Genomic DNA, 22,027 nt, shown 5'->3' on the forward strand with positions numbered 1-22,027 from the left:
AGTCCTTTTATGCGCTGGGCATTTCACTATGGCCACCATCTTGGGCAACGTAAGGGCTTGTAATAATTCAGCAATCAATTGGGCATGTTTAATAGTATCACCTTGGGAGGTTAAAAACCCACGCTCTCCCCAGAGTTTACCAAAACTGGAAACCACCCCATGAGCGTAGGCTGAATCAGTATAAATTGTCACTTTCATACCGCTGCTTAACACTAATGCTCTCGTTAGCGCAATCAATTCTGCTGCCTGGGCCGATTTTTCACACACTTTCCCACTCTCAATCAACCGCTCCCCTGTGGTTACAGCATACCCTGCTGTTGTCTCCCCATTTGGCAGTTTGAAACAGGAACCATCACAGAATAATATACCCTCATTATCAACCAGCGGGGTGTCTTGCAGGTCTGCTCTACCCTTAGTGTGTTCTTCCATTTGGATCACACAATCATGCCTAATGTCATTAGGTGAGACGGGCAAAGGAAGCAGTGTCGCTGGATTCAAAGTGTTACATTGTTCGATTTTTACATTACTGGCAAACAGAATCATCTCATACTGTGCAAGTCTAGCTGTGGTCAAATGCTGTGTATGCACTCTATTCAGGAGAACGTCCACCGCATGTGGGACTTTTACTGTCACTTCGCTCCCTAGGATGATACCTGCACTTTGTTTTAGGGCTGCCGCTGCTGCGGCCACTGCTCTCATGCATGGGGGTAGGCCTCGAGCTACTAAGTCCAGAGCACTGGAGAAATATGCACATGGTCTCTGTTTACCCCCTTGTTCCTGCGTTAAGACTGACACAGCGCAACCTTCCTGTTCATCAACGAAAAGGCAAAATCTCTTGGTATAATCAGGTGTGCCTAAGGCCGGTGCGTGGCATAGAACATCTTTCATAGCTGTCAGGGCTTTTTCCATCTCAGGTGTCCATTCTAATGGTACGTTTTCTTGTACTTCTTTTAAGGCTTTTAGCATGGGCTGGATCAATACAGAGAATTCAGGAATCCAGTGCCTACAATAGGATAAAACACCAATTATCCTTCAGAGACCTTTTGCCGTGTCGGGGCCTTTTATGGACTGTATCAAAGCAATGCGATCAGTAGACAGAGTTTGCCCCTCTTCGGACAACTCAAAGCCTAAATAATGGACCTTTTGTTTTACATACTGCATTTTGGCTAGGGCTACCTTGTGCTTATTCTCTGCTAAGTGCATTAGCACCAATCTGGTCACATAATGGCATTCCTCTTCGGTGGCTGCACATAATAGCAAATCATCAACATATTGTATCAGAGCAGTGTTAGCGGGTAGGGCTAGGTTATCCATCTGTGTTTTTAGTGCTTGGCTGAATATGGCGGGACTTTCTGTATATCCCTGCGGGGCTCTAGTAAATTGGTACTGTCTATCTCGAAGAGTGAAACTAAACAGGTACCTGCTTTCTTCGGCAATAGGAATGCTGAAGAAGGCATTTTTCAAATCAATTACCGTAAACCATTTCGCTGTTTGGGGAATTAAAGTGAGTACACTTGCAATATTAGGGACAACTGGATATCTGGGTTCTACTATTTTGTTTATCTCCCTCAAATCAATAATGAAACGATAGGGTACCGCTTCATCACCTTTCTTGTGTACTGGAAGGATCGGAGAGTTACAAGGGCTATCATTTGTTGGCTCTACCACCCCTAACCGTATCATATCCTGTACTATTTGATATAGTGCCTGCTCTCCCTCGTGTGATATGCGATATTGTTTTATCCTGGGCAACCTGGCACCGGGCTTTAGTTTGATTACTACTGGGGAAACATCCAACACCCCTACATCATTCCCATGAGTGGCCCATAGTTCATTTGGGATGTCTTGGAGTTCCGGGGGCAGGGTTTGCGTTACTCCTATCATACCCATAGGTTTGCTTATAGTCATTCTCACCCCCTGAGGGGAGCAATATATTGTGGCCCCTAGTGTCTTTAATGCATCAATACCTAACAAGTTTTCTGGGCAGTGATTGGTCAATAGCCACCCATTCTCCCATTTTACCCCATGAAGTTCCGCTTCTACTATTTCACTTACAGGAGTCTTTATTGGATTTCCCCCAAATCCAACTGATACCTTGCTTTTATCCGATAATGGGACAGCGGGGACGGCTCTGATATTCACGGAACTGTTTCCAGCTCCCGTGTCTACCAGACATCTCAAGTTTCGGTGGGGGCCGATCCTAATGGAGGCATAAGGCCCCCTCTGATCTATAGGTACTTGTACCACTCCCGCTGTTTCATTTCGGCCTCCTCAGGATATATCACTTGTGTTATCCTGGAAGTCGTCATTATAGTATACCCCTTCCCCACATCCTTCGCCCTGGCATACACCTTGTACTTGTGTTGTTTGTCGTGGTTGATACAGTAGATTGGGGGGAGGCGGTGCCGGCCAGGGAACATCCCCTCTTGCTTGTCCGTCAAAGGCATTGGGTTGAGGGGGTTTAAACATTCTATTGTCTTGGTTGCCGTACCCACCAGTCCTATTTCCTGGGGCAAATGTTGTCTGTGAAGGGGGCCGTATGCCCCTTCCTCTCCCACCACTCTGGGGACACTGGGATTTCCAGTGTCCGGGTCTCTTGCAGAAGGCACATACATCTTGGGGTAGCCCATCCCCCCTCCCATATAGCACACCTCCTTGCACTGTACCTCTACCTGTCCCTTGGCCCCCTATCATGTTGCTACTATAGCCCTGTGACGGGCCATTATTATTGTAGTTATACCTGCCTTGGGGCCCTTGATGCAACTGTTGCATCAACACTTTGGTTTTTAGATCCTTCTCTTGTCGTGCCTTTTGTTGTCCCTTTACTCTTTCCCCTCTTTCATAATACCTGGCCATTTCGAGGAGATCCCGGGGGTTTCTAGTCATCCACGTACTTTCTGCCTTCCTAATGTTCTCCTGGATTGGCCCGTGGAGCCCTTCTATAAAGTTTGTGGCAAAGTACCGTTGGCCCGTCTCAGACCCTATCTCTAGCCCACTGTGTGCTTTAAATGCTGCTTCGTAACGCAGGAAGTACTGTGCTACTTCCTCACTTGCGCCCTGTATCACAGCAGACAGTTTCTCCACATTCACATGAAATGGGGGTAATACCTTTTCTAGAGCCCTCAGGACTGCCATGCCATGCCCCCTTAGGGGTTCGGGATATTCCTCATGCAGTTTCCTATTTTTACTCGCTTCCATTACATCTTTCCATTTTATTGTATCATTGTCTTTGGCACGAAAGGGGGTCCATATTTCCTCTGGGACAATAGCTAACAATATGTTATCTACATCCTCTACAGTAAATAACCCGGGTCTGAATAGCTTTCCTACTTCTTTGTAGAATCCTGCCGGGTCTATACGGGGGTCGGGGATGGACTTGGTGATATGCATCAATTCTATTCGAGATAAGGGGACATACACATAGGTGCGCATCATGTTACCAGTAACTGCATCTATGGTGGGTTGACACTCTCTCATTGGCATTGATAGTAACTTTTCCGTGTTTGTTTGTTCACTTACAAGGGCCTGCACTGGTGATGAAGCAGAGGACTGGTGACTAAGGTTTTTCTCTTTTATTTTTCTATAATCTTTTAACAGTTTCTCCACCTTAGCCATTCTCCATTCTTCCGCCCCAGAATCATCCACTCTTATATTAGGTAGCAGTTTCTTATCCAATTCCGTCTTAATCCTATTCCACTGGGACACATATCTAGGCTCCTTTTCCTCTTCTATATCATCCACCCTAATAAGAAGATATTTAATTACGTTTACTTGTATAGGCCAGCCAAGGCCCTCCATCAGACTCACCAGGGTGGACATGGACTGCGAGTGTATGGATGCTATCATACGATTAGCTACGTTTTGGCCCGCCTGGTCTGCATCTTTGAGTTTAGCCTCTCTTTCCCTCACCTCTCTTTCCCATGCCCTCTTTTCCTTCTCCCATTCAACACCGCCCCTTATGACTTCCGCTATTATGTCGGACATACATCCCCATAACTGAACACTGGACGCAGTCACTGGTAGTAACGCGACAGCGTCCTGATATGCTGAGGGCAGATCCGCAGTACTCTGTCCTCTCAACTTACAGTTACCCTCATGAAAGGTATATAGTTTAGTGGCCACTGTCCTAAATTCCAAAGGTGTCAAACGCCCCAATTGGTCCCGTAGGCTGTCATTGAGGGGTGTGCCATACAGCCCGGTCATAAGGATTTGCAAGTCTCCATCTCTATCCTTTTCTACAGTAGTCGTTCTCTTATGGTCTATCAACCTATCTGGGTCTCCATACTTCATTGGGAATTCCGCCCTCTCACCCTCACCTTCTCTCGGAGGAGCCGTAGCCCCTGGAAATAACAATTCAGTCGTTGTTTGTTCTGCTTCTAGTCCTATCACATCTTCATACCGAGGCGCCGGCAAGGCAGGATACATACCCCGCTATTCTTAATCATCATACGTCTATCCAACTGGTCTAGTTTCTCATCCTTCTCTTTTATCTCTAGGTCACGTAATTTTTGATTTACTGTTCTCTTCTGCCCCTTTGCCTTTTGTTTGTTCTGAGCATTGCGCCTGCGCATTGCTTCTACCCTCCATAGTCGTATAGCCTCAAACTGTGCGGGTCTGACCCGTCTTTTTACTAATTTTATTTCTACTTTGGATATGCGGTCCACATCAAAGGACCCGGTGTCTGGCCATTTATGCTCAATCGAATCTTTTGTATATTCAGACCACTCCCTTAAGAACAATGTTGAATTCAATCCATGTTTAATCAACATATCAAATGCAGGGGTTCCTTCAAGAGGGGCATAGTGTCTCTTGCCTATACCACTCTTGCTGGAAGCCACTTGACCCATTTTGTTGGTATACCGCAATTGCCTAAAAACACTCACCTTTCCCAAATGTGCATTAATAGGCTAACATTAACAGTACATCCTCCTGACATATATCGCCATAACAATATCAATACATCACCGTTTCATCATTATTATTACATAGACGGACATACCACCGTCCTCTTCATAAACCCTAAATCGTTATTTCCTTATTCCATCATGCATCCATCCATACCACTTACCTTAAGGGTCCCGCCAGAGTGTTCCGGACCCGAAGGGCGACAGCCTGCTGTTCCACCGCCGACGGAGCCGGAAAAACAAGGATGACGCGTTGGTTGCAATCAAAGGTGCGGATTCAGTTGTTGGGGCCCCGTGATCAATTCCTTCTCCGGTTCCGCCGCGGCGTTCCTCACCCAGTGACGGACTGTCGCTCCTTCGCATCCCACTCTGACACCAAAATTGTGGGTGTGATTTCTCGCCGTCACCATAACCAGTACAATGAGGGACCCTGCAATAACTCAGACAGAAAAGAGCCAAGTAAACATTACTTTATTAATGCACAAGCATTCGCGAATGGGCCGCAAGTTCAAACGTCTCGCTAAGCAAGTCGTCGAAGTGCCGCGCCTTCCTCTACACATCGTGCTCTTTTATACTTTTCTGTTTACATTGCCTTGCACATAGCACACGTCCACCCCAGGGCGGATCTCCAGTTGGAGTTTATCTGAAGTATCCAGTTGGAGTTTAACGAACAACCATTGCACATTTGCTATCGTGGTCTATCGTGGTTTCCTGTTATCCCGGTCTTCACATTCTTTCGTGCCCCTTTGTGCCCGTATCTCTGTGCTCGAGGCCATGCTTACTCATTCCTTCCCCCCACCCGTATTCTGCAGATAGTTTTAGCAGGCTCAGCATGCTTCGACATACAGTGACCAAACACAATTCTTCTGTTAAAAACAAGTTCTTGCCGGGTCAGCAGGTCTTAAACGCCGCCGTATAAAAGAGAAGGCCTCTTCTTTTAGCAAAAAGTACATTCATTTAACGCATATGGTGATTAGTACAAACTCCAAGTGTGAGCACAACGTTACATATGCATGCGTACCTTCAGAAAGGATCTGCCCCTCTGTGGGGTGATTCCTGAGAAGGCTGGCCCAGAGGCACAGAGCCAGCCCCCTGATTCCCCCAATTGTACCTCCTTTCATAGTGCACTTTATTGCTTTGCCTTCCTTGGGGGCAAACCAGCACCCATCTGCTCCCAAAGAAGACAAAACAACATTGCACCACCTATTTGCACTTTTTTATGGTGGGATGGGGGGCTGCTTGGCCTGGGGGGTGCCCTCAGCCTCCAGGAACATTTCCCTGGTGGCCTATGGCTCCTTTCTGCTTCCCAGCGGTGGCAAAACGGGGCCAGTCCTCACTTTTGCCCCGATGGGGAAGCAGAAAGCATCTGCCCCCTCCTTGGGGAAATCCTGAGGGGATGGCCCCACAGGCATAGGGCTAGCTCCCTAATTCCCCCAAGTGTGCCTGTGGCAAAATTGCCCTATGTTTTGCCTTCCTTGGGGAAACATTGGTGCAAAACAGTACTCATCTGCCCCCCAAAAGGCAAAACATTGTGCCACCTTTCATGTCTTTATTTTTTTTGATGTGATTGGGTGGCTGTTTGGTCTCAGGGGGTCACACCCTCAAAATCAATCCCCTGGTGGTTCAGTGGTGATTGCTGTTCGAGGATCCAACAATCCTAGACCAGCAATCTGCTTGTGTGAGGGATGGTGGAAAGGGAAGAGCCTCCCCTTTCCAATGAGCCCTCCCCCAAGCCAATTGGGCAGAAAATGCCTGTGCAGCACTGAAATATGTGCCTGCGAAATTTCCATGCTGAAGCCTTTTGGCTTCACCATGTAAATTTCATTTCCTGATCACATCAGTGCTGTCCCCTGACCCCCAGGCACGGAAGCCGAGGCCCTCCTCTTCATTGTCGGGAGGATCGGCGCTGTTGGAGGGCGGGGTGCGATCCACACCCCCACAGGTAAGCAGTGCGGAGGACGAGGTATCTCGTCGTCCGCGCTGGAAATAAAATGCAGTCGATGAGATTTCTCATCCTCCACAGTTAAGGGGTTAAAACCTTGTTGGACACAGCATCCGGGCTGCAGGCCCTGCAGCTCTTTAGCTTTACTAAGAGCCAATCCCAAGTCCTTCAAATCTATCCTTTTACCTGCAGCATTCGAAAACAGGGTGGAGAAATGTTGAACCTGAGAGGTTTCAGACACACAGTTGACTTGATAAGAAATCTGTTTGCCTTCATGTTTGTTTAATATTCGCCAAATACCTCTACAGTCTGTCTTAGTTTTTATTTTCATCATATCTTGATTTGTTTTTATAAGACTATGTATTTTATAAAATGTAAGCCAATTCTCCTAGCTCTATCTAATCCTCTTGACTTGCAAAGCCCTCTCTGCAATGGCCAAGGTATTCTCCGCCCTGACTTTTCAAATGTCTGATCTCATTGACCTTTTGCGATTTCTAATGATTACATCGAAGGCAGATGCAGTGTCCTTAACATATGGACGCTGCTTCCAGCCTTCCAAAGGAGGAAGAGAGACCAACCATGTTTGAAAAGTCTCAGAATAAGTAGTAGGCAAGGAATTGCTCAACTTTTCAAAAGGCGACAAGTTGTTCCAACACATTTCAATTGACTGCATTTTTTTTGGGTTAGACCGAACCTGGTGCAACCTATTTCCTGTATTATTGACCGAAATATCTTTGCACCCAGACTTAACACCACATTTCCTCCCCCAACAAGTTTTAAATTGTAATTGTAAGTTGCATGCTCACTATACTCATTTTTGATACCCCAAAAGAAAGGATGTCGCTTATAGGGAGGTTTGAGACATAGATGTAGTCTATTGTTGAATTTGAAACTGGGTCATACCAGGTGGGTTGGCCAGGTGGGTCAGGGGGAAAATTGTAATTTATTTTTTACAATCCCCACCTGGCCACATATTTTGGCCAAGAGAGACCTCTGACCCCCCTCTTGGCCAGAGACGCAGTTGAGACTAAATTATTCTAACTACGTGTATTACTTGCCTCAATGTAGAGATCTTCGAGCTCTGGGCAATAGCAATTAGAATCATCACCATGTATGACCATAGAAACTACCTTACTTGATATATTATTTCACTTAAATCTCCTCCAATTCCAATCTAATCCTACCTTCATTACCTAGTACTGGGTTAATATAAACGTTAATCAGGAGGACATTCCCTTCTTTGTAGCTGGAATATATTGACAGTTTTGTTTTAACAGATGCTAATTTCCAACCTGGAATATATTATTTTTTCAAAAATATATATATTTTTTAAAACACATTTTTATTGATTTTTCATAAGCATACAGTATTAATCATAACAATCCATCCCTCCTGCCCCCTCCCTTTCCTACACCCTCCCTCCCGGATGGCGGGCATAGCCCTTGATTCCTTAATGTTGTTGGGTTACAGAATGTCTAGGCTTCGGATCTTATGTGGACACCATTGGAGCATGTAGTCGCTCTGAAGATATAGTAGGACAGTACCCCAGTCTGTTCTAAAGAGGTTTCCAGTGTTCCCTGGATCTTGCAGGTCATCCATTCTAATGATATAAATGTCCACACTTTCTGAATCCAGTCTACTTGTGTGGGTGGGTCATTCTGCTTCCAGCGTTGGGCCAGTGTTAACCATGCCATCAACATCATTATCCCTTTTTTGTTGTTGTTTCGTGTGCATTTTTTGAGTCGGGTCCCACATGCCTGCCAGCCATATTCTATCGTTTGCTGCTTCAGCACCTTGTATCATGTTTCCCACTTTTTCTTTTATCTCCGTCCAGTAGGATTTTATGACCGGGCACTCCCACCAAATGTGTTTCCAGTCCCCTATTTGTTGGCACCCTCGCCAGCAATTCTTACTCGTGGTGGGATACATTGTGTGAAGTCTTTCAGGGGTGAGATGCAACTGGAGAAGGATTTTTTGCCACATTTCCCTCAATTGTATTGAGCGTTTCAGTTTGGGAATTTTGCTCCATACCTCTTTCCAATGGTCTCGCAGTATTGTTTCCCCCAGAGTCTTTTCCCACCTCTTCATGGATCTCCATTGGATCTCTTCTCCTTGCTCGTTCAAGATCCCATATAGATTTGATATCAGTTTGTGAGATCCTGCGTCTGTTGTCGTGAAGGTTTTGAACCGGGTTAGTTGCCTTGTGGCGGCTGCTTTGTTGACTGGAGATGAAAGCCAGTGTATCAGCTGTAAGTATTGATATTTCTCCGTCGGGCTTGTTCTTACCTCCTGGATACATTCCTGGAGTGACATGACCGTCGGTCCTTTATACATGTCTCGTATTTTTGTACATCCTGCTTGGGTCCAGCTGGTGTATGCTTTGGTCTCCATTCCCGGTGGGAAGTCCAGGTTCCCAAACATTGGGTAAAGGGTGATGGGTATGGCATCAGATTCCCTCTTTTGGTTGCTGCATCCCATGCTTCTAGTCCCGCCCCCATGATTTCAATAATTCTAGTGTTAGGGTGTCTGTGCTTCCTGTCCTTCCATAGTAGGTCCGATAGGGGTGCCCCGGCAACCGCTTCATCTTGGTTTGCCCATATATGCTGATGCGGCTGTGCCACCCACTCTTTTATAACCGTAGCTGTGCCGCCTCATAGTATTTTTTAAATTGGGGGAAGGTTGAGGCCTCCATCGTTCCTATGGGCTGTTAGCATAACCATCGCAACTCTCGGCGGTTTGTGTTGATATATGTAGGTGTACATAGTTTTGTTTAATGAGTTGAAGAAAGACTTTGGTAGCCTTATCGGAAGCACCTGAAAGTAGTAAAAGAGCCTTGGTAGAACTGTCATTTTGATAGCTGTCATTCTACCCCACCATGATATATTTAGGGGGCTCCATTTCATGAGGTCCGCTTTTAGTTTCGTTAGTAGGCATGGGAAATTGGCCGTAAATAGATGCTTTACTCACAGTGTCAGCTTGATCCCCAAGTATGTAATGCTCTCTGTTGCCTCATTCATATGGGTTGTGCGAGCTAGCCTCTCAATTTCGAGCGGGTCCGCCGTTAGGTTCAGGATCTCTGATTTGTGTCTATTGATCTTCAGGCCTGATATGGATCCAAATGGGTATAGCTCGTCCAGGAGTGCCAGAAGGGATGGAGACGGTTCCGTTAGGGTCAGTCGTCCGCGAAGGCCATTGTTTTGTGCTCTATTCCGCCCATCCGTATTCCTCTCATTTGTTGTTGTGTTCGTATTATTTCCAATAAAGGTTCCAGGAATAGAAGGGGCGATAATGGGCACCCCTGCTTTCTACCTCTGGTTCGAGCAACTTGGGGAGGCAGGAGTTCATTCAGTGAGATTCTCATTGTGGGTGTATTGTAGTTGGCCTTGACCATCTGCATATATGATTGCCCAAAGCCCATGCGTTCCATCGTATTAATACTTGCGTCCATTCAACTCTATCGAACGCTTTTTCTGCGTCTAATTAAACCAGGATCGCCGGGATGTGTGTGTGTCCTGCTTTTTCGATAAGGTGGCTCAGCCTTCTTGTGTTGTCTGCTGCTTGTCTCCTTGGGATAAGTCCTGCTTGATCTGGAGCCACGAGTGTTGGTAGGAGCACGGATAGTCTTTCTGCCAATATTTTGGTGTAGAGTTTGGCATCCAGATTGATTTGGGCGATACGACCCTGGGAGGGTTGGATCCTTCCCTGGTTTAGAGAAAATCACTAGCTTTGCTTTGTTCATAGAAGGCGTTATGTTGCCCTGTGAATTTTTGAAGCTGTTGAATAGTGAGGTCAGTCTCAGGGCCAGTGCTTCTCAGAATTTTGCTGTAGAAGGCCTCAGTGTAGCCATCTGGACCTGGCACTTTGTTTTTTAGCAGCTTTTTGATTGCTTGCATGACCTCTTCTAGCTGTATGTCCTTCGCTAGCATTTGTGTCTGTTTCGGTTATTCGAGGCAGCAGGATATTTTCTAGGTAGGTCTTCTGTCTTTGGGTTATCTGTTTGATCCAAAGCCTGGTAGTATGTCCTCATTATCTCTCCCATCTCTTTGTTGGTTGTCTTGATGTTGCCCTGCGAGTCTTTCAGGCCCAGTATTGTTGTTTTCTGACCTTTGTCTCAAAGCTCTCGTGCCAGGAGTTCATCGGCTTTGTTGGCACTGATATAGTAGTGTTGCCTGGACCTCAGGAGAGTTAGTTCTGCTTTCCTGGTTTGGATCCCTAGTTTGCCCTGGATATGTTTCATGGCATGGCCATTTTTGCCTTTCTTCTGGTGTTGTTCATGAGTTCTCTTCGTACTTCTGCAAGTTTACTTTCAAGGTCTTCTTCCCATTTCATGCATTGTCTGTCTCTTTTGGCCTTCATTGATATCGGCTCTCCCTGCAGAACTGCTTTAAAAGCATCCCATAGAATTCTCTGGGGGATGGAGCCTGTATCGTTCTCGGTGAAGTAGAGGTCTATCTTGTCTTGTATTGTTTGCACCATTGTTATGTCATGCAGTAATTCTGATGGAAATCTCCAGGTCCAGACCCCTCCTTTCGGGCTCCGGATGTTGAAGGTGGTTATTATCGGAGCATGGTCCGAGAGTGAGATCGGGCTGATCTTGATGTCTGCCACCTTCCTCACTAGGTTTGTCGAGGCCCACACAGTCCATTCTGGATTGTATATTGTAAATGTGGGAGTAGTGCGTGAAGCCTTGTGTTTCTCCCTCCTTTGCCCACCAGAGATCGTGAGGGGCCAGCGTTTCGAAAGCCTTTTTCAATGTTTTTGTGGGTGTGTTTGCCTCGATCCGTGCTCTGGAGCTTCTGTCTAGTTTGGGGTTTCATGCGATGTTGAGATCGCCTCCGAGGATAATATCCCCTTCTGCAAACGCCACGGGAGTCCCTTTAAGGAAGCCTTCTTGCCCCGTATTGGGAGCTTATACAGAAACTAGGGAGATCTTTTTACCTTCCAATGTAATGTTCAGAAAAATGTACCTTCCTTCTTTGTCTGCCTGGTGGTTCTTTATTTATTTGTCTTGTATTGCGATGAGGACCCCTGCCCTCTTGCTCTCTGCATTGGCTTGATATACGTGTGATGCGCCCCTTATCTTCACCTGTTATTTTTCGCACTTTTTGACATGTGTTTCCTGGTACATAACGATATCCGCCTTCATTTTCCATGCTTGCCGTTCCAACTTTATCCTTTTTGTCGGGGTGTTCAATCCCATAATGTTATGCAACAATACCCTTAGCTGCGTGGTGGATTTCTTATCCATGGTCGTTTAATTCCAATGTGCCTTTCTTACAATGTTCCCTTGGTGTTCCATGTTTCAACCATTTAGTGTTCTCCCACCATCCATTCCCTCCCCCCCCTCCCTTCTCCAACTCCCCTTTCCACCTCAGGGGGGGGCTAGGTTCGTAGGTGCGACTGGATGTGCTGTCCCGCGATCCTGGCCCCCTATCCACCTCACGACTCGGTTGTGGGGGGTCCTAAACCCCACTGTTTCCAAACACGCCCTTTCCCCTAGATCATGGGCCTGTGTTTCGGTGTTCCGGGCGAGTCTCTGCCCTTTTATGCCTTTCCAATCTGTGTGATATCAGTACTCCATCTCTCCCCGTGCTTCGGAGTCGGTGGGTTCTATCAGTTCTTTCGTCCTCTGTTTTTTCTTTAGCCACCATTTTCCAACTCCCGTCCCGTTGTGACCTCTTATTCTTCGTTGCTGTTGGTCACCGGTATCCCCCTCTCTTTGTTGTAACCCTAGGATATGCTCTCCCTCCTCGCAAGGCGGTATCCTATGTTGTGTACCCTCCCAGGTGAACAGGAGGCCCAATGGAAAGGTCCATTTGTATTTTACCTGGTCGGCCGTTAAATTCTGGACTACTGGCCCTATTTTCCATCTCTTTAGTAGGGTAGATTGGGCTAAGTCTTGGCATAGCTGGACTTCTTGGCCATTCACTCACATCAGGGTGGCGTTGAAGTGCGTTGCGCGGGGACTTTGAGAGCTGTTTGCTGTTGCTAATGTTAGGCTGTCTCTGTTGCCTACAATAATTAGTCTCTGCATCCTTCATACGCATTTCATATGCGTTTCACGGGTCACTGGAGGTTGTATGCTACTGCTGCTAGCAGACACTCATTGTGCCGTACATATGCCGAGTTGGTTGCAGGGTTTGGTCGGGGGGTGCTTTTACTCACTGCGGTGACGTTGGGAGACGTTCGTGTGCACCGTGTCCCTTTCTTGCAGCTATGATCTCTGTCTCGGCTTGCTTCCAAGTTAGTGCGGTGTGCACAGTGCGTTTGGTCACTGAGATGTCTGGGAGACGTCTTTTTCCTCGCTGTGCTATGTGCATTTCATTGCATTCAGGTATGGGGAGAGGGTGCCCCTGCTGCCGTTGCTTGTCCCCGCTATGCAGGTACCGGCCCCCCACCAGGCACCGGTGGTGGTGTGTAGTCGACTGATGCTGTCTTCTGCCTCGTCCCACTTGGGGTGGGGGGGGGGGAGCAGTCTCTGCCGGAGCTTGGGGCTGTGCACCCTATTGTGCGGTTTACAATGCTGGCTGTCCCCGATTCATGGGGAGAGCTCTCTTGTCCGACCGCTCCGTTCCTCTGCTATCTCTGGCGGGTGCTGGTTCTGGCGTAGTTTGTTATGGAGATCACCACCCGATGTGGGCGCCCCTGGTGCCTCCGGCTCGGATGATCTGCATGTGGTGCATGTTGCTGTGGTTGAGGGGGGTCCAGTAAGCTGCTGCCTCACGCCATGTCTTCGGCCACCTTGTTGGTCGTGGATTCTTATGACTGTTCCACAGGGCGTCCGGGTTCCATACGCTGTATCTCTGGATTTCGGATGCGGTTTATATTCCTTCGCTTCTTCGGACGTTATGTGCTGGTGTGCTGGTTTCACTTTGTAGTTCCTGGGCTTGGACCCGCCCGGAACGCATCCTTAATGTGTTCGTTGATGCGGCCCGGCAGGGAGAGACACTTGGGCATGTCCTCCCCTGCCGGCCGCCATTTTGGAATCCCCCAAAAATAAATTTTATTAGCATTTCCAACATTGAAATACAAACTCACATGAAACCCCTCCTCAAGAAACCCAATCCTGCACCCCTGCTCCTCCCCTCCCCCCTTCCCTCATGCAGCAAGTTCCCAGTGACTCCAGAGAAATCAAACTGAGATTAACACCTTCTTATTGGCAGAACAGCTCCAAAGTCTTGAGACCGGTGTTACAGTTTTTCTATGGTGAGACATATTTTCCCAACAAACTCCCAAAATGTCCAGCACATCAATGCGGCAGTCCCCCTTACACTGAGCCCCTCCCTGCCTCCCCACAGCGGGCACCCCCCCTCCCCGTTCAATGCCCATACTTCTCAGAAAAGGGGAGCCATAACCCTTCAATATTATTCCTGGATTCATCCAAGAGATGTTTAAGGTATGCCATGTTGTATATCACCTGGATTTGCCCCACCCATTCCCTTTGCCCAGGCATGCGCATGTTCTTCCACCATTGAGCAAGGCAGCATCTAGCAGCGACCAACATGATCTGTAGGATATGCCCCTCTTCCACCTCGCTCTCCTCCAACCATACCTCAAAGAGGAGAAGACGCAGCAATAAATCCCTGTGAATCCCGTCCACCCCTTTTATCCATGGTAGGAGCTCTCTGCAGGATGATTGGACCGTAGAGCACTCCCATCACATGTGGATGTAGTCCCCCTCTTCCCGATGGCACTTTCAACAGGGCGGGTCATACCCCTTGGACATCTTGGCTATCACCGCTGGTGGGTAGTGCCATCTATGCATCAGCTTCAGGGCTTGGTGTCTGTACTTCAGAGAGATCATTGAACGTGTTGCCTTCCTACACATCCGTGCCCACAGTGTATCATTTATGTCCTTCCCCAAGTCTTGCCCCCATTGAGTCCAAGCTGGAAGTGGGTCCCTGGGCTCTGCCAATAGGATTGACTTATATAACCCCCAAATCAGTCTCCTGGATCCCCTTACCTTTAGCAGCAGCCGCTCAAAGCCTGTCAATTCCCTCCAAGTTATCACCCCATTGTGCCTCTGTCAGAACCCCCTTCAGCTGCAAGTACCGGAATGGCGATAACTTTCACACATTCAAACACTCCTCCATTCTGTCCAATGAGATAAAGACGCCCCCTTTTCACAGTTGCCCGGCTCTGGTTAGTTCTGCTTCACACCAGAGCTGGAATGCCGACAGGTCCTCAATCCCATCCCGCAGGGGTGGGGCCCAAATACAACTCAAAGGCGATGGCCATGTGGACAGCCACCTATTACCCCGCCCTCTCCTTCTAGATAGACCACAAAACCTCCAACACCGGTGTGGGACAGCACCCTCTTGGAGATACGGGATCTTGGGACCCATAACCACTCGCCCAGTGGGAGCGGACCTGAGACTGCGTTGTCCATTGGCACCCATTGCTCGTCGGATTGCAGGTTCAAGTGGTCCACCACAGCCCAAAGCTGAGTCGCCCTGTAATATAAATCTCCAGGTCCGGGAACCCAAACCCCCCTGCCTACCTCGGTAAGGTCAGTGTCCTGTAGGCCACCCTGTGCTTCTTTCCTGCCCAAAGAAATGTCAGCATTGCTGCCCTAACTTCCGCGAAGAAGGACGTTGGAATCATCACTGGTAACATTTGAAACAGGAAGAGAAATGTGGGTAACGCTGTAATTTTAATACAGTTAGTAGCACCATTCACGATAGCCCCCACCTCTCCATATTTTTTTTTTACCTCCGACCACAATGGTAAGAAATTCTCAGAGACATGGTCACCGTAGCAGCACACTTCCCGTATCCCCAGATAGCGGAAGGAATCCTCTTTCACCTGGAATGGTATCCCCGCAATATAGTGTTTTTCCACCTCCGACGACCCCCCACCTTGTAGGCTAATGGTTTCCCCAGCTTAACTTTAAAGCCTGATACTTCCCCATATCGCTCTAGGGTTTCCAACAAGGGGGGGCACCGGCTTAGTAACATAGAGAAGGGCATTGTCCACGAAGAGGCTAACCTTACATTCCACTCCCCCCACAAGGATCTTCCCTTATCCCCCCATCTGCCCTGATCGCCGCCGCCCACGGCTACAAACCAATGCATAGAGCAGAGGGGAGAGTGGACATCCCTGTCATGTACCCATTTGCTGCGGAAAGGCCTGTGACTCCTCCCCCTTGACCACCACCCTATCTGTCTGTGCAGAATAGAGCGCCGACATCCAACCCCTCCATTTTGGGCCCATCCCTATGGCCGAGAACACCTCCCACATATAGGCCCAGCTCACCCGATCGAAGGCCTTCTCTGCATCCAAAGATAACAGCAGTGCCCCTTCTCCCCTCACCACCGGGGTAGTGAGAATGTGCAGCATCTTTCGCATATTGCCCCCCCTGCCTGTGCATCACAAAACCTGTCTGATCCATATGGATTAAGCGGGGAAGGCACGTCTCCAATCGTGACTCGAGGACTCTCGCGAAAATCTTTGCATCCGCATTAAGCAGGGATATGGGCCTATACGATGCACAATCAGTTAGATGCTTCCCCGGCTTTGGAGTAACTGCTATCAGAGCCCGGAGGAATGTTGGCGGGATGGAGTCTTCCCCCACTACAGAGTTAAATAGTTTGATCAAGGACACCACCAGTATAGACTGGTACAGTTTTGTAACGCTCATCTGGTATCCACAGGGACGTCACTCAGCCTGTTCTGACCTCTTACGACCGCGAACCCTTCCCTGGAGTCTACTCTACTGGAGACTGGGCCTTGTTTTCTTGGAAAGTGTGCTGTCTGTCCTGCTTTCAGCGCAGGGGCGCGTTGATTGATGCGGGCTCGTTGCTGCCTAGTTACTTCACTGCCAAGAGTCCGACAGGTAAGTATAATGAGTCTTTTAAACAGTTCTCTAACTTCGTTCCTTGCCTTCCTTAGATGATGGACGGCGTCGGGGGATGGCGACGTGCTGCTGAGATGAGTAACGCTGAAGGTGAGTGAGAGCGCGATGCGACCCTTTCGTATTTGTATTGAACTGAGTTATTTTTCTGTGTCTTTTAGGTGCAGCAACGTTTTCAGCGTGGATGCCGGTTATGAAGAAGAAATGCGGTGAGTAAGCACGGTATGCGGCGCCTCTAGATGTTTCCACGCTAACCTGGAGTGTCTTTTCCCTCTTGCAGATGGATGAGAAGTTCCGGAGACAGAGTTCCCCAGAGCGGCTGGGATTCAGGTAAGCGTTTGAAGCTCGTACAGTCTTTAAAAATAAGCAAAGATTTGCTGAATGCTTACTAATGCCTTTTTTCTGTTCTTTTCCCTTTTCCTTAGGAAGCGGCGTGCCGGGATGGGAATGACACCGCCGAAGATGCCCGCAGAACAGAAGGAGCGATGAATGATGGGCAGAAGCGCCGCAAGGTAAGGCTGTTCCTAATGGTGGTCTTGTTCTTGCAGGAGCTGAGCGCAGAAGAAAGATGCAGGCCTACTGGAGACCGATCCGAACACGGTGAGTGTCAAGCTGCAGGTGCAGAAAACACAAAGCATGTTTCTCAGCCTGGGCGTGGCTTAAATAGTCTCTGGGTATCCCAGGTGTCTCTGGGTTGAACTACACCCAAAAGACTAGACTGCACATGCAGTTCTGGGAACAGAAATATGTGGGGGCATCCATCTTGTCCCCATCAATGCACTACAAGTCCAATCCCCAATGTTATCTTATGGGAGTGAGTGAGTCTGGTGCCACAAGCGCTAAGTCTGACTCCAAGTGGGTCGTTGGAGGGATGGAGAGGCCCATGAGGGCCATGTAGGTGATCGTGGCCTGGCTCCAGACTGACATCTTGGAGGGCTGGGGACATGAGGGGCAGGAATCATGACATGTTTATAAAATCTTCGGTAAACCCATCCTTGCCCGGGGCCTTCCCAGTCTTTAATCTCCTAATCGCAAGGACAACCTCTTACCGTGTCACTTCCCCTTCAAGTGCAGCCCTCTCTGCCACCGAAAGCGTAGGCAGCCGTTGGCTGGCTAGCTAACCCTGTACTTCATCCAGCACCGGCTCCACCAGTTTAGCATAGAGCTCTCGATAATAATCTGCGAACCGTGCCACGATTTCCTCCCCTCTATTCAACAAACACCTGTCACTACCCTTCAGACTGCCCAATCTCCTCTCCATCCTGCACCCTCTCACTCTATTTGCAAGGAGCGTCCCTACTCTGTCACCATGTTCATAGTAGTGCTGTCTTGTGTACCTCTTCTTTACCACCTCCCCAATTAATACAGCATGACATTTCTGCCTCTTCTTCCTCATCTCCCCAGGATTTTCTCCCTATCCACGTCCTCCTGATCTAATTGGGCCTGTATCATTGATAGCTCCCTCCCGATCCTCGTCTCAATCAACCCCCTCTTCCTCTTTTTCCGCGACCCTTCTGCGATGCGGAGCCTCTGAACGTGGCCTTGGCTGCATCCCAAACCAGTGACATGCCCTCTCCCTACTATCATTAACCTCGAAATATCTGCGCATCTCATTCCCTAAGAAGTCACGGAATACCCGGTCTCGCAGAAGGGTGTCATTGCACCGCCAACGGAAGTGCTATAGTGGTGTCCGTACCACCCATTCCGCCACCACCATGTCGTGATCCGACCAAGTGATCGTCTCAACAGTAGGCGCACGTATCGCACACTCCCAGTCCCGAGGAACTAGCAATAAATCTATCCTGGTACAGGTCTGATGCGGGGGAAAGAAGAATGTGTAACCCCCTGGACTGGGAAAGTGACTCCGCCAGACGTCGACCCAGTAATGGTCCTGCAGAGTTGTTCTTCGCGCAAGCCGCTTTTGGCCCCGCCCCCTTCGCTGACTACCAATCCAGCGCTGGATCTGCCACCAGATTAAAATCACCCCCAAAATCGTGGCCCCCTCCACCCAGCCCCCCAACATCTCAAATATTTCACGCAGAATCTCGGCTGACTAGATTGGGTGCATATAGGATGGCCAGTGTGATCTTCCTTCCCTTCCCTCATGGAGTCCTTTTATCCCCAAGAATCTACCCCCAAACCCCCTTCTAACCTGGACCCCCATCATCCTCAATGTTTTCCCTAGTAAGATTACCAGCCCTCCTTCTTACGATCCCTATTGGAGGCCCAGAAATTCATACCAATATCCTTGCTCTTTATTAAAGACTCAGCCCCCTGTTTATGAGTCTCCTGCAAAAACAGGACCGCCAATCGTCGCTTGCGGAACACGTTACTTGTCAATGATCTCTTATGGGAGTTCAGATCCTTTACATTCACTGTGGTTGTCCTCACTTCAGCCACAACCCTGTTTCACCATTCGCCCTTTACCCACCTCCCTTCCCACCAAATACCCCTTCCTCCCTGCCCCCGAGATCTGCTGCATGAACCCTCCCCATCCCAACCTCTCCCCATCCCATGCTGAATCATTCGACCGTGCGCCCCCCTGTGGTGAACACACCAGTCGAACCACCAGGACTTCGGCCCCTGCCCTGGCCGCCCTATTTACACCCCTCCCCTCCACCCATGGCACCCACACCCCCGCTGCAGAGCCCACCCCATCTCCATTACCACTTTCCACCTTAAACAAACGACCCTCGAAGCCCAATCAACTCCTCCCTCGCCCGCACGCCCTCCTTCGTTTAGGACAACATTGGGTTAACAATTCAACAAAAGGCCCCACCCACCCCCCACACCTCCCCACCAAACTAAGAGAGACTGCAGGCCCCTGGCCCTAAGCCTGGTCCCGACAGAAAGAGAAACATTTGAGACAAGACAACCCCCTCCCCCGGCTCTTCTCAAGTATCATCCTTCCGTGGTGCCAGGGTATTGAGCCTCTGAATCCTCCGAACCCCTGGTGTTCTATGCTCCCCCCATGCAGGCTCCGGGCCACAGGGGCAACGCCGGGGGTCCAGGCTCCCACTCGAAAACCAGTGCAAAAGGGTAGCCCCATCTGTACCTCACCCCCTTCTACCGGAGCCATTTGGTAAGGAGGCCACACTTCTTACGCCTTTTCAGCGTTTGCGCTGACAAATCTTGAAAATAGCTACCCTGGATTTGCTATACTCGACTTCCCTCATGCGTCTCGCCTTCTCGAGGATTCTCATCTTGTCACCATAATAGTGCAACTGCGCCAGGAACGAACAAGGTCCTCTACTTCCTCACCCAGGGCGGCGCACTGTGTCCATGATGACCTTCTCCCTTTCCTTCAAGCCCAGGGCCACCCCTATTATTTCCGGTATCATTTTCCTGCTGAGGCCTCTTCTTCCACCTCACTGGAGCTAAAAAAACCAGAGGTTATTTTGTCTCTCACAGTTTAAAATGTCGTCCACCTTGAGGCGCAACTCCTCCTCCCTCCTCTCTACTTCCAGAAAGCACGCGTCCGTTTGTGCCTCCAGGATCCCCACTGAAGTCTGATTAGCCTCCACCCCCTCCATTTTGTCCTCCAGGGTGATCACTCTCGCTGAAAGGTCCGCCACTTTTGCCCCAATATCAGTCTGCATGCCCCTGATCTCTTCCAGAATAGCTTGAATGTCATTCTTGATTGTGCCGATCTCTTCCAAACTGGGGTGGGGTCCTCCCTCAACCCTGGCATTCGCCATTTCCTCACGCCCTTGGTAGCAATACTGTGCTAGAGTTCCCTTCCAGCTCATAGGGCTGAACTCCTCACCAGCGGGGCTCTGTTTTTTCCCCTTGTCCTGAGGCGAGCGCCACTCCAGGCCAGCCCACTCCTCCCAGGGGCAATTACTGTTCACCGGCTCTCCTCACCACTGGTACTGGGGGACACCTTGGGGGGAGGGGGCAGCCGGGCAAGACGAGGAGCAAGCAGGGGACCCAGTGCCCCGGGAATCTGCCCAGTTCTCACCCATTGGGTGGGGACTGCCACTATTGCACCAATGGTCCCGTGTATGTTACTACAGCTACCTCCTCACCGTGTGCCAATCCCTGGAGGGTATAGGGGGACAAATGGCCTGGCAACCTCCTCCCAGCCTCTTCTCGCCCTACCTCCCGCAGGAGGGGAAGCACGTGTCCTCCACTGCTTCACACTGCCCAGGGTGTCACTGCTCTCCACCTGAAGCCTTCTACAGTGGCCACCTTTGGTGACTGGAGCCCAACTTCAGTCACAGGGGCACTCGGGGACTTCCCCAGATCTCATGCGCCCCCGCAGCACCTCCAGTGGCCAGTCGGCCTCCTCTGGGCGCACTTTCTTGGGTATGGCCACCTCCTATGGCCCAGCCAATGCCTCCGCTTCTTCCGACGCAGACGTGGGGCTGCCACAGCAATGTCAGCCTGACCTCCTGACCGGAGGGAACTCTCCTCTAGCACCTCGAGGGGAGGTCCCCTCCACCGAGCTCAGGATCGTAGCGGGGGACCGGCCCGTCTGGGACTCTCTCTCCATCCCTGCTTACCCAGCGACTTTGGGCTACTTCTCCACCGCCTCGATCCCCCTCATCTGGCAGCCTCTCCGGGGGAAAACAACCCTTCGCCACATGGGTCGCTGTGCTCTGAGTGGTTATGAGTCCCCTTTTTCTGTTCGGGAAGCTCTACCGGCCCGATCACCACTGCACCTGCACCAGGTGGCCCTCCTCGTTTTTCCGGCCTCCTGCCCACCTTCTTTTTCGGGGGCTCTGTTCTCTGCCACCATAGGCCATAGCTGCCTTCAGCTCGGTACACTGGTGGCGCCTCCAACTCCCTGCCCGGGGACCTCGTCCACACGATTCCTAGGCCGCCAATTCTACCACTACTCTACACTTATTCAGTGCAGGGGCCGGAGCACCGAAATCAGGCTTTCATCTTGCTTATGCAGTCTGGTGGCCTCCTGGAATAGTTTTTATAGCCGTCAAAAGCCCCCCCCCACCTAATGGTCAACCTCCTTTTTTTGCTTTCTTAATAACTAACTAAAACTATAAATAACTGGTAGTTCACGCAACCAGGTGGCCGGTAAAAATAAAATGTCAGTTATTAAAATACACTTCTTATTATTTAAAAAAAGGTTAAAAACTATGTGTATTCCAACTTAGTAGAAATACAGATTCAAGGATAAAAACCTGGTTGTTTACTTGATTTGTTTGAAAGGGCGGAAACCAACAAAGACCAATCGCCCAGACCTGTGTCCCCAAGTGTTGTGTAAACCTGCCTCCGCCCTGAAGTATCTATTTTACAACAGAATTTTGGCAAATACTGGTTCACACGCCCATTCCCAGTACCCAAATTACCCATATTGGGAACCCC

The 22,027-nt window shown here is 49.4% G+C and overlaps 1 protein-coding gene across 1 annotated transcript in view; it reads left to right on the forward strand.

Annotated features, from left to right (window-relative positions):
* The window catches only part of CARF (calcium responsive transcription factor), a 1,085,705-nt gene that overhangs the window by 713,521 nt on the left and 350,157 nt on the right, over positions 1 to 22,027 (forward strand). The window lies entirely within an intron of this gene.

Source organism: Ambystoma mexicanum, chromosome 9, assembly GCF_040938575.1.
Source record: "Ambystoma mexicanum isolate Mex_15411 chromosome 9, UKY_AmexF1_1, whole genome shotgun sequence".
Taxonomy (NCBI): Eukaryota; Metazoa; Chordata; class Amphibia; order Caudata; family Ambystomatidae; genus Ambystoma; species Ambystoma mexicanum.